Source organism: Ptychodera flava, chromosome 6 (genome assembly GCF_041260155.1).
Source record: "Ptychodera flava strain L36383 chromosome 6, AS_Pfla_20210202, whole genome shotgun sequence".
In the NCBI taxonomy this organism is placed as follows: Eukaryota; Metazoa; Hemichordata; class Enteropneusta; family Ptychoderidae; genus Ptychodera; species Ptychodera flava.
In genome coordinates this window covers 1,801,165-1,809,451 of record NC_091933.1, presented here as the reverse complement: position 1 = coordinate 1,809,451, position 8,287 = coordinate 1,801,165, and the positions used below count along the sequence as shown (strand labels likewise).

The following is an 8,287-nucleotide window of genomic DNA, read 5'->3' as shown; positions in this document are numbered from 1 at the left end:
CTTTCACCAATGACCACTGGCAATGACTGTTATCAGTGACCACTGGCAACAATGACCACTGGCAATGACTATCATCAATGACCACAGGCAATGATTGTCATCAGTGACCACTGGCAATGACCGTCATCAATGACCACAGGCAATTACCATGTACAGTGAATCAACATTTTCGGTGAAATTCCAAAATTAAATTTCTTGTACACATATACACTCATAACCACCCTTTGCTAATGAGTACATTTATATCATGTATCAAACATCTATAAATGCACAGATACTATTAGTTTTATATTGGAACAAATTTTTTCATATTTTTCCTGTAGACTACCATGTATAGTGAATCAACATTAATGGAATCCAAAAATCAAATTTATTGTACAAGCATGTACTTTTTACCCACCTTTTCAAGCATAGTACATTTACATAAATTATCAACTGTATATATCAATGTACAGACATAACTTGTTTTTTATGGGGAAAATGTTAATATTTCCCAAATAGATTCCCATGTACTATGATTTGATATTTTTGGACAAAGCACCACAGTATGTGAAGCTACGCACAATTCTCCATGATCCGTACACACGGAGATCACTCACTGAACTAAAGCAAATTTCTGTACACAGAACAACTTGGTCCATATTTCAAAATTCTGGGACCATAGTTCTGATAATCATAATTTTCTGATTTCTCACTGTGAATAATGAGAAGATCAACCCCTTTTCTGCAGAGAAGATAGCAATTTCTTTATTTATTCAACATAGATTTTTGACAGCCATATGCAATATTTTCAAGGAAACTAAGGGAATAAGTAGCACCTGTGTTGGCAAAAAAAAAGGTATTGATTTTTTTGAATGTTTGTAACAAAGGAAATTAACATGTCTGACAGGTGGTATAATGAGACCATCTTAGTTGCTGATAACTTTTACCTTGACAAGTGTACAATTTTTAGCACCTTCAAACATTGAATTCTTATTCAATTTACTCCTGAATTTAAACATGATCAATAATTTTGGAACAGTTTTAACCAATAATCCTTAAATTAAATTCTAAGTTTCAAATTGTTCAGAAACTGATAAAATTGAAGAAGCCTTTAGTAAATAATGTCTGAGCACACAAATCAAGGGGAATTGTAGGTAGTCTCACTTACTGTGAGCACTATATCGGCCACATCCTGCCTTCTTATAGTTGCACATAAAATGGTAACCCCAAAAGGCATATCTGAAAGTTCATGACTCTTTAAAAATGCTTGTCCAAAATAATTGCAACCCACCTGTAATTTCTGTTCCATCCCTTTTAGCAGTATTTCAAAATTATAGCAAGTCAGAAGGGGGGTCTTTAACTCATTGTAAGTTTGCTAGGGGGGCATTTGAAAAAATCTGAACTCTTTTTGTAGTGGGAGTTTTGTTCATCATCAAGATCCATGAAAAACACAAAACAGGAGTAATGTTTTGCAAAAGTTGATCTGTGAAAGGACTGAAATTCCCCTTTAAAATGTGGTTAATTTTCTGAGATGTACAGCCATGTTAGTGGAAAATTTAAAATGCGAATTTTAATATGGAATCATGAAAAGAAAATTATAGATTACATTTGATGTGACAAGACGACCTCATTGCTCTATTGACATGGTTGCAACTGTATTTTCAATTATTCCACTCCGAAATTATATAAATTTAAAGGGGTGCATTCTGTTTATTTTTTCTCCCACATTTCTCATAATACGGGTGTGTCTCTTTGTTGAAATATCTCAGATGTGGATGGAGTGTTGTGAATTTTTTGCGGAACAAACCTAGGTGCCACCGTCTGCTCGTCCAATAATGGGAGCCATACAACAGCGCCCTCTTTTCGCGAAACTTGAACCAGTCACTGCGTCAAGGCAAAAGGCGACATTAATTGGGCCAAAAATACCAAAAAGGGACAAAAGTTCCGGATTTTTTCGATTTCAGAGGTTCAACTTCAGTAAAGTTTCAGTATATAAATTAACAATAGGGCTTCTTAGAGGAAATTTGAAGTTATTGACATTTCCACGTCTTCCTACTCTGAATCATCTGTAAATTTTGATCTGACTGCGAATACAACCCACCATCGTCGTCGGTTGGTCTCCTACGCCTTCATGACATATGGGTTCATGTAAAAGACTCATCTGCCTGCAGAAATCTCAGGCTTACATGGGAAACGAGAGGCAATGGTTATTGTAACCTGCCGCACCAGATTGAGGTCTGTGCAATTAACCGTCCACGATTACATTACAATGAGTCATGCATATCGTTATGCTTGGCAGGGGTTGGTTCTCTGCTGCTCGCATAAAACCATAAATGTGATGGAATATTACTCGTTTCGTGGGAACTCGCCCAAATGACGCGTCGCTCGGCGTTTCAGTACAGTTGGAGCAGTTAGAATGATAACCTTTAACCTTCCCACCCGTCCACTCATCGATCAAACAGCTGGTCAAATTTCGTCCCAGTGTCTCGCCAAATTTACAATTGTCCAGGCCTTTATTGCTGTCACCATTTGGCTATCCTGTTGCCTTCAATCATGATGGGACGGGATGCAAAAAAAAAAAAAAAAAAAAAAAAAAAAAAAAAAAAACGGCCTCGCATACAAAGCGTAAATTCTGATATCTCTGGTGTTCTGGCTGCAGTTCTGACTTACAAAGTCCATAACTTTGACCGGCTATTGGGGGGGGGGGGGGGGGGGGGGGGGGGGGGGGAGGAATTGAGCATCACAAAGTCAACAGGAAAGTTGAGGGCTACGAACTGAAGCAAATATGGTATTTGTGAAATTCCTAGCGGGGAGATTGGAGACTAATAAGCTTATTGCAAAAAAGAACAGAGATATGGAAACTAAGATTTTCCAGTGTTTATTTGTTTGTTTGTTTGTTTTTTTTTACAGAGCGGAGTGATCGTGAAGCACCACCGCCATTCTACAAGGCCGCTATTGGTAGCTCTACCACGCATTTCCAGTCCAAATGTAACCGGTTTAACCAAATTATTAAAATGCTAAACTTGCATTGAATATTTGTATTTTTACGGTGTAAGAACGCACTCTACTACCGTGATTCTCTCGACTGTTCCGTCAAGTAAGCCGTAAGGAGTTGATGCAAATAAGCATGTGTGCCTTCAATTTTCGGCTAGGATTCGATCCTTTAAGTGTTTTTATGAAATTATAGTACACGATAACTCTTCAAATATTTCAGTTTAGTATTTATTATTTATTTTAGACGACACAATCGACAAGTCCGTGAACTTTCACCATATTATTACACAGCGACATGATATTGCTATTACGAGTCAACTTCGCTCGTCAATGCAAGGGTATTTCCTCTTGCAGGGACCGTCCCGCGAAACAAGACTATGCAACGCCGACCTAAGCCGTCCAGACCGGACGACGATACGAGTGGGCGCATGTAGCGTTATGTATATTTGACCATTGTACTCACGAGTGTACATTCAGTAGTTGAATGACTTTGACTGAAGTTTTTGTCCCTGAGCAAAATCAAGTGCGTAAGTTACGCGAATTGATTTGCATTACATATGCTTTCAAATACGTCTCTTTGCAAAGTAAAGTCTGCAAACGCAGTGAGCGCGAAGCTACAGTACTTTTTAAAAGGCCACAAGTAACTCTACTGGATAAAACTTCAAACTCCATTTTTATACATTCAGACACTCATTACGGCTTTACAAATAGATGACGCAGATACGCGGAAGTTTATACACGACACGAATCAAAATACATACATGGCGCATTTTCATTTTGGCCAACATCAGCAACATCAGTTTCACTAATTACCATGACTATCTAGAAATTTGAAATATACGTAGAACGATACCCCTGTAACATTTACTAACATTTTTTACTAGTAATAAATTTTCTTGAATTGCTCTCGGTTTCAGCTTCCTGTGATTATCAAAACACAGATGAGATTCGTAGAACTGTAAAATGTCAGATTGCCACGTGATTACGTTTTGGTTTTTTTCTCAGAACTAAATACCTGTAGCCATGACTATCCCTTAGTTCAAAATTGATGGTTTAAGTCGTACACCGTGGCAGATAATATCATCATATTGCCAAGCGGGTTTGTAATTGTGAGTAATATTACACTTAGGGAGATTATTGCATCTATGGTGGTTACAGACCCGGGCTCGGACGCCCGAAAGGTTATTTAAAAAAGTTTAGGAACTCCTTCACTTTGAAAGCTCTTGCGTGCTTCTACAGTAGGTGCGTTGTTGTGAGTCGGCATTTTCCTGAAATTGGCTTCACAAGGACAGTCAGTCAGTTTGAATAGTTTGACAAACTTTGTAGGACTATTGAAATAAATCTCAAGTACCGTTTTGTGTCCAAACTTTAAACCCATGCTTTCTCTCACAGTCCCACAGTTTCAGTGGAGGGACTGTGTTTTTCTCTGTTGAGACTGTTGTTTCAAGTTTCATGAAAACAAGGTTATTTCCCTATGACCTTTGAGTTTACTTTCCCTAGGATTTGGAGTTTACTTTCCCTAGGACTTAAAGTTTACTTTCCCTAGAACTTGGAGTTTACTTTCCCTAGGACTTTGAGTTTACTTTCCCTAGGACTTGGAGCTTACTTTCCCTAGGATTTGGAGTTTACTTTCCCTAGGACTTTGAGATTACTTTCCCTAGGACTTTGATTTTACTTTCCCTAGGATTTGGAGTTTACTTTCCCTAGAACTTGGAGTTTACTTTCCCTAGGACTTGGAGTTTACTTTCCCTAGGACTTGGAGTTTACTTTCCCTAGGATTTGGAGTTTACTTTCCCTAGGACTTTGAGATTACTTTCCCTAGGACTTTGACTTTACTTTCCCTAGGATTTGGAGTTTACTTTCCTAGGACTTGGAGTTTACTTTCCCTAGGACTTTGACTTTACTTTCCCTAGGATTTGGAGTTTACTTTCCTAGGACTTGGAGTTTACTTTCCCTAGGACTTGGAGATATACTTCCTTCCCAGTGATACACTAATCAACGTGGTCGTGGTTCAACTGAAGGTCTAGTTTTAACATTCCAGAAAAATGATGTAATATCAACTCTCTAGTGGTCAGCGACTTCCTGTGATCCCCCAGGACATGCACTCTTCACAGCTTCAATGGAAATCAGGTCACACCACGCACTTGTAACCTATAGCTTGACCAACTTCCTGCCTTGGAGTATCACGTGTTTAACATACCAATATTACTCACACTTCATAACGACTGAATAATGGTGTTGTTGGAAGGATATATACTATTTACTATTTCTGTCGACAAGTTGCTCAGTACATTTCAAAAATCGTGCTCTAAGACTTCAACTAGACTTACAGATTCAAAATGAGGAACCGTGATGGTACCATGGTAACGGACTAACCATAACTTCGTATCGGAAAGTCCAGTGTTGTAGTGGTCAGACCAGATTCTTAAGCTAACATGTCTGGTTTAATGGTACTTCCGTTCCCAGGCACCAAATATCTGTTCTTTGTCTTTACTTATGCTATTGATCCTAAAATGATAACATCACAATTTATGATTTAATTGATGATCCAAAGTAATGTAACTCAACTGACCAGAGTATGAAGATGCACAATATCTCATGACAAAAATGACACTTTTATTATAAAATGCAAAACAAAGTAATCGATAAAAGGAAAGTAAGTCTCAGAGTTTCCATGGAAACATTTAAGTGAAAATAACAAGTATGCCAACAAACTAATTAATACATAATTGAAAAGTTGACGTAAATTTTAAAACCCTCTTCAACCCCTTGGCTGGCTCGAAACGTGTGACCCCCCTCCACCATAAAAATGGCATGAAAATACGCCGAAAGGAGTAATTACTATTCTATTAAAATACTGTTCTCTGTAAAATATTTTTTCTGTCCACGGGATGGTATCTATATACGGGATGTCTTCACAACTTTGTTCTATCGGCTGGATGTTCAGGCTGCCCTCACAACGTTATTCTACCAAATACAGTATGTCTTCATAATATAAACTTGTCAATTTAACTGCAGAAATAAAAAATAGTAACATGATATCTCGGTCTGGTCTTTTACGCTCCGTCTCCTGATCGGTAGTAATAAATCTGTCTACAGGTAGTCGTTCTGTTCGCATTTCCTTTCCAATCTTATCCACAGGATGGGATTATCCGGATAACATGCACTGAGAATATCACAGAGCAGCGAAGAAGTTGCTTCTTTAAAGATTCACATTTGTGATTTGATCAAATCGTGGCCGTAGAAACATGTGGCCCTACATACCCACATGCAGAATTTACCACGCAATGCTGAAAAATTGCGAGTGTTCTGATTTATGGCATGTTTTATGAATAAACTGTTGGTAACAAATACCTGTCGAGGCATAGCCGCTAAGTTTCAATGTGTCTATTTTCGAAGCAGTCACACTGTAAAGTCGTGTCATAGTTTCCCCATTTCTAAATCCTTGGCTGTATCCTAATCTGAAGAGGATGGTACACAGACATCTGAAAGAAAGGAAGAGTGAGGGATTACTTTGAAGAGATAACAACAGACATTATTCCGTGATGGATACAGGCACACATAATTCCCGATGTTGACATCAGATAAAATGCGGCAACACATCAACAGCATCATTGCACATCGGGTTCGCTGCTCTATTCCGACAATTTTCTCAAGACTATGACGTGTTTGTCACTTTATCGCAACTTAATAGGTGTTCGATGAGCAGGGTGTCCTAAATGTTTATCATGTTGATTTCAGGCATCTCAAATGTTGAACCATTCAGGATAAATAACGATTGTTAGAATGAAAGGAACGATATACATTGCTTATTGAGCCATCAATTACACCGATGTTCGTAAAGGACCTGTAGGTGTTGTACCACAGTTACGGGACACAGAAAAATGTGGCAGTACGGGACATAAATGCAAATATGTGTTCCAGGGAACTGAAGCAAGCCACGAATATTCAAGTTGATTATCATTTCAAGGAAGTGTCTAACTTTCGTTGCATCTTTTGTTGGAATCTAGAACATTGTACACTGCATTATCATTCTGGACAGGGTTACTCTACGGAAAAGATGTGCATTTCTTTGTACGTTCGCATTCAACTCTTCGTACACTTATACTATTTCCACTCAACTGAAGGTTAGACTTTTTCAATCGTACAAAAACTTATATCGATGAAACCACACAAACAAAAAATTACTACAGCGGAACAAAAACTTATTGAGATGTTGACTGGACTTGTACGATGACAAAATCAGTAAGTGGGAAAGCCAACTTGGGTTTTTAGTGTATATGCATGCAAATTTTCGTCTTCCCGTGCACTCTCTGATTAAACGAAATATAACAACTTGGAAATTGTAAAAACCAGATCGGCAAACCAGGAGAAAATTACAATTTAAAGCATGTACCGGGGAAGAGGTTTATTTGCATAACATGCATACTATTTAATTATATCACAGTGCTCCGGACATATTCTAGAGATATCTCCGAAGTCAGCAACGATTTGAGTAAAGCGGTCAGCCATGATAATGGAATGGAAAATGGCTTCTCCCTATCTGTTATTGACAAATTGTATCGTAAAAATTTGCAATGACCAGAAAGATAGACCTAATGGATGAACACCTGACAGAATAAAAGGCACATTTTCGGTGGAGAGATCATTCTTCACTCTCTCAACATTTTTATATTACCTTTAAAGCCAGTTCACTTTTTCCATCTAAAGTGCCTGAAAGGCTGAAAAAAAACAAAACATGGAACTGAAAGGTCGACTATAATGGCATTTTCATTTAGTTTGAAATCCTGTACAGTGCAGTGAGTGACGGAAATTCTTCAATGAAATGTTTTAGGACACGGTGGAAAGACTGCAATGTCAGCAAAGGTTGGAGTTCAGGTACAAATCCTAAAGAGAGACACATCGAGATATTGACTCAAGTAGCGAGAAACATAGAATGATAGCGACTTTACGTCTGATATTGAGACACTAGTCAGATTTCTGAAGCTTCATAGAGTAAAAAAAAAGTGGCAATTTTCGTCCACGGGTATTGCATAAATAGAGAAATGTGCTTGCTGTCTCACTCGTAAAAGCAGTTTGATTTTGACACATCTTCTTACTTTTTCAACTTCTATCACTTGCGCAGTTTAATCAGACTGAACATCACCACTTCCCAAAGTGTCTACTTTTTACTGACGTGTGCAAAATAAGTCGGAAATTTGTTGTAGTAGGGAGATTTGCAAGCTTCTATTCATATGAATCGGGATATCGTCATTCAAGTAGCCATGAAATATTGACCCTCTCCTAATGTAGGTTGGTAATTCTGTCATGA

The 8,287-nt window shown here is 38.0% G+C and overlaps 1 long non-coding RNA gene across 3 annotated transcripts in view; it reads right to left on the bottom strand.

The window, feature by feature from the left end:
* Positions 1–8,287, bottom strand: part of LOC139134571 (uncharacterized) — a 60,912-nt gene that overhangs the window by 7,531 nt on the left and 45,094 nt on the right. For 2 of the 3 annotated variants that reach the window (XR_011552813.1, XR_011552816.1), the window contains 2 exons: positions 6,331–6,461; positions 5,307–5,988 (listed from right to left, as the gene is read on the bottom strand). This is a non-coding gene — a long non-coding RNA (uncharacterized lncRNA). Of the gene's footprint in view, positions 1–5,306; positions 5,989–6,330; positions 6,462–7,654; positions 7,701–8,287 lie in introns of those variants that run through there. The other variant, XR_011552815.1, reaches the window with a different exon arrangement.